The sequence below is a fragment of the Diospyros lotus genome, chromosome 7 (genome assembly GCF_014633365.1).
Source record: "Diospyros lotus cultivar Yz01 chromosome 7, ASM1463336v1, whole genome shotgun sequence".
Taxonomy (NCBI): domain Eukaryota; kingdom Viridiplantae; phylum Streptophyta; class Magnoliopsida; order Ericales; family Ebenaceae; genus Diospyros; species Diospyros lotus.
Window position 1 is genome coordinate 18,585,704 of NC_068344.1, and position 4,642 is coordinate 18,590,345.

General features: G+C 34.0%; 1 pseudogene; it reads left to right on the plus strand.

Moving 5' to 3' along the window:
* The first annotated feature begins 2,174 nt into the window (after positions 1-2,174).
* LOC127805586 (homeobox-leucine zipper protein ROC3-like) lies at positions 2,175-3,216 on the plus strand (annotated as a pseudogene).
* Positions 3,217-4,642: the final 1,426 nt, after the last annotated feature.

Consider the following 4,642-nt stretch of genomic DNA (forward strand, 5'->3'; position numbering starts at 1 on the left):
TTTGGGACATGCAAGTGGCTCCCTTCATCTTGTGAGTATTCCACATATATGAAAAGTTCATGGGATTATTTTGAAATTTTGATTAAATTAACATTATATATATGTTGTTTTACTTTTATATACTTAGTTTTGATGATGAAAAATAATATTTTATTCAATCCCTAAGTTATGAATCAAGGTTGTGGTTTTCAACATAAATCAATTTCAATATCAAGTATTATTTTGTGAGAATGAAAACCAAATGAATTTCAAGTATCGAGAATTCAAAGTCATATTTTTCTAAGTTTGGAAGGTTAGAGCACCTTATAAGGAGACATATATGAAAATATTTTAGTTTTAGAAAACTAACTCTTGGTAATTCAATAGTTAACATTCATTAGTGATAAAATAATTTTTAACGAATTTTTCAAAGAATAGAAAGTGTATATCTTAGAGGTGGTAAAATCGCAAAATCCTAAGTTCCTACTAAAACCCAAATTCTACTTTTTTATTCTTATAGATTTTGATTTTTTAGATATTTTTATTGAATCCAAATGTACTTTCTTATTTACATTTATGTATTAAAGTAAATGGAAGGTAAAATATAAATTAAAGAAAATGAGAACATTTACTTATGTAAATATGTGGTGATGTTTTGTATTAATCAAGTGTGCTTCTACATGTTATCTGTTAAGTTTTCAGATTTTCCAAGAAGATAGTCAACTATGTTGTTTAGTGCTATCGACTATGCATAAGGATAGTCGACTATGCTTGTTTAATCTGTCGACTAGATATGGCCTCTATCGACTATATTTCATTATGTCGACTATTGTGTAAGGATAGTCGACTATGCTATTTCATCTATCGACTATGTTTGTTCATGAATTTCAAAATTTTTCTTGTATTTTTGATCTGTCAACTATGTAAAAGGATCTGTCGACTATGAGAAGTTTTGGTTGAAGAATAGTCGACTATGCTTTCTTATCTGTCGACTATGCCTAATTTTATTTGAAGAAATAGTTGACTAACCCATTTGATCTGTCGACTATGTGTTTCACAAAAACTTACAACGGCTAATTTTTCAATCTCCAACGGCTAGTTTCTCATTCTCCAACGGCTCAATAATGGCTAGTTTTGTGCAAGACTCTTGGGATGCTTATATATACATATCAAGGAGATCAAGAGATGGCTAATGGATGGGAATGAAATAATTTGAGCTTACTGTTACTTTCGTTTGTATTTACAGTGATTGGGCTTCAATTTTTTTTTTTCTCTTCAAGGCTTTGATTTTAACTTGTATTAATTCATTCAAGCCTTGTTTTCTTTGTGAGAGAACTTGTAACTAAGAGTGCCAACTCTTAGCATCTCGTTTACATTTGTATCACTTTTATTTTCCTAGCTTTGTGCTAGAGGACTTGCTCATTAAAGTAAGGGACTGTAATTCCTAACTAGGTGCTAGAGGGCTTGCTTGTATAAGCAAGAGGTTGTAATTCCTAGTCTTGGACTAGAGGACCTACTTGGTTTAAGTAGGGGGTTTTAGTGGATTGTTTGCAAATCCTTAGTGAGGAACTAAGGTAGTGGATTAGGCTTGGGTTAAGCCGAACCACTATAAATCCTTGTGTTTCTTGTGCTTGTGCTCTTTGATCTATTTATCTTTCCAAGCATTTCGTTTTTCCTCACTTGGTTCACATATTTATTTTCTGTAAACTTTCATCTGTCACTTTTATATACTTCACGTTTTATTTCATAAAACCTCAATTTGTGTTAAAAAGCTTTTCAAGTTCAATTAAGTTTTTAAAATAACCAATTCACCCCCCCCTCTTGGTGTGTGCCATAGCACCTCCCGTTCTAACAATATATATTTAGGCACCTAATATTGGATTTTAGATTTTTACCAAAATAGCATATAATAAGAATGACTTGCCAGTCTAACTAGCGTGTCCTTCTTGATTTTCTTTGCAAACACTCTAGCAAAAGATTTGGCATGGAATAGGTGAACTCGCTAATGTGACTGGTGAATTTGGTTTAACTTGCAAAAACTTATGTTTTTTAAGACTTGGCAAGTCTCTTCGATTTTAGTCTCTGAAACCATCCAATGCTATCTTAGTAATATATTGAAGACCTTCATAATATACTACTTTATAGGTGTTACATTTTTATTTTTTAAAATTGATAGGATGCTCATATTTACAGGGATGCAAATAACCGAAGCAAGGAAGAAACTGATGAATCTTGCAGAGAGGATGAGAAAAAATTTCTTTGTGAATATGAGTAGTTCTTGTGGTCAAACATGGATGGCCCATTCGGATTATGCTAATGACACTATTAGAATCACCACTAGAAGTATCACCGAGCCTTGCCAGCCCATTGGTTTGATTCTCGCTGTTGCATCCACTTCTTGGCTTCCATATTCACCCTTTCTCGCTTTCAATCTACTCAAAGATAAGCATTGTAGGGCTCAGCAAGTACATAATCATCACCTTCTCAATACATTCTTCCTTTGTCTCATTTTCTTTTCAAAATCCATTAATTAGCATTGCATTTGTGTTGATCATATATGGCAGCTAGATGTTCTTTCAAATGTGACTTCTTTGCAAGAGGTGGTTCACATTGCTAGTGGCTCACATCTAGGAAATTGTGTTTCTCTTTTTCGCATTAATGTAAGTATGCGTACATTCATTTTGATTCTTGTGTGTATGGGTATTTTTTTCATGTAAAGTTGTAGTACCACATTACTACCTATATATATTTGTGTAGGACACAAGCACATAATTCATTCTACAAGAGAGCAACATTAGCGATACCAGTGGTGTAGTGGTGTTTTGTACCCTCAGCATTGACTCTCTCCAACTTGCCATGAGCAACCGAAACCAGTCCAACATTCCTCTACTTCCACTTGGATTCATCATACATCCCATGGGAGCACTCCTTGAAAATGACTACTCCGTCATCAGTGAAGTCAATGGTGTGCCTAATTCAGACTTTGAAAGCTTGCCAGGACAAGGTTGTTTACTAACTGTCGGGTTATAAGTTTTGTTTAGCGCCAACCCAACTGAAAAGCTTGAGTACTCTGACATTATCGCGATCAGCAAGCCCTTGTGCAACATAGTCCAAAAAATTAATACTAACAGTGATAGAGGAGGAGATGATGGTGTTAGTTGTGCTAATAATGGTGGTAATGTGGGCATTTCTACGAAGCTGGTGGCACAAGATGAGCCATCCTTGCAACAAGATTAGGGTTTTGAATATATCCCTAATTACACAAAAAAATCTCCATCTCTTTTTGAGAGAAATTTGATATAACAATATTTTAATTGTTTTTGTTTCAGCCTTTATTTGGTAATTATTGAACTAGATATTTAGCTTTTTATAAGGTGAGAATGTGATGTAGAAGACTCTACCATGTAAAAGACTTCCTCAAAAAGATAAGATACCACAATACTAATCCTATCCATGTAACACATATTCAATCTATCCCTTTGAGGATAAAGTATTAAAACTTCTCAAGTGGTAGAAATATATTTAAGATACACATAGCCAACCGATAAAGAAGGAAATGATAGATCCCATGAAATAGGAATCTCCCTAAGGGTAGAGTAAAACTATAGCTTCAAAAATTAAGGTCACAATATAAAAAAACATGTGAATCACATGGAAACAACACTTTTAGTAGATCATTTGTCACTTTGGGGGGGTCATTCATCATCCTGAGACTCATTCATGACCCTAAGAGTCATTAGTTCAGAGGACTCACACCCATAATGTTTCCAGACTTCCACATGCCATCCTAAGAGTCACAACCTTCATGTCATCTTGAGAGACACAACCCCTCCTGAGACTTCATTGTTACCAAGACACACTCCCATCACAAGTCACACGAGAAAGGGTCACACGCATACTTCAACAAGATGATCTCCCACAAAAAAATAATTATTATTGTAGTCAAGCAACAACACATGCTTTTTACACGTGCATCAATACGCAACACAGAGAATAGGGACATCTTAAGTTTTATCTATTCTTCCAAGAAAGAGAATATCTCTTAGAAAGCATACGAAAGGAGTAGAAAAACTAAAGAGAATCAATAGAGAATGATTTCACTTATATGCACATAAAATGCTCCCCCTAAGATCACACCCAATTAGATTGATGAACCCCTACGATAGTAGAAAGTCACGATGAATCGGATTCACCGCATAAATCTAATATTCTTTTTCACATGGGAAGATTTTCAGAGCCTCTTAAATTTATACGGTTTCTTCGAAAAACCATTTGTATCATCAAACATCATATGTAAGACAAAATGAATAAGGATGCATAAACATAATAAATAAAATGATCATGGGCTTGTGCACAGATTAAACTCGAGCTTCAAAGGTTTAAGCTATGCCTCAATCATATCATACATGACATGAAGTGCTCTTAGCTTTGCCACTTCTTGTCCTGAGAATCCATCAACTCTTAACGTCTTATCCATCATCTCCTTGATGTTGTCTTCTTTTACAATATTTGTAAAACAAAGACTAAAAGAAACTACTTTAGACTTAATTATTTCTCTTTACATAACCAAATGACTAAATTATTACATATTAAATGAATTAATATGAAGCTCCTATAACATTCACTAATTCACATTCAAGCCCATGTTCATCCCAAACATTGA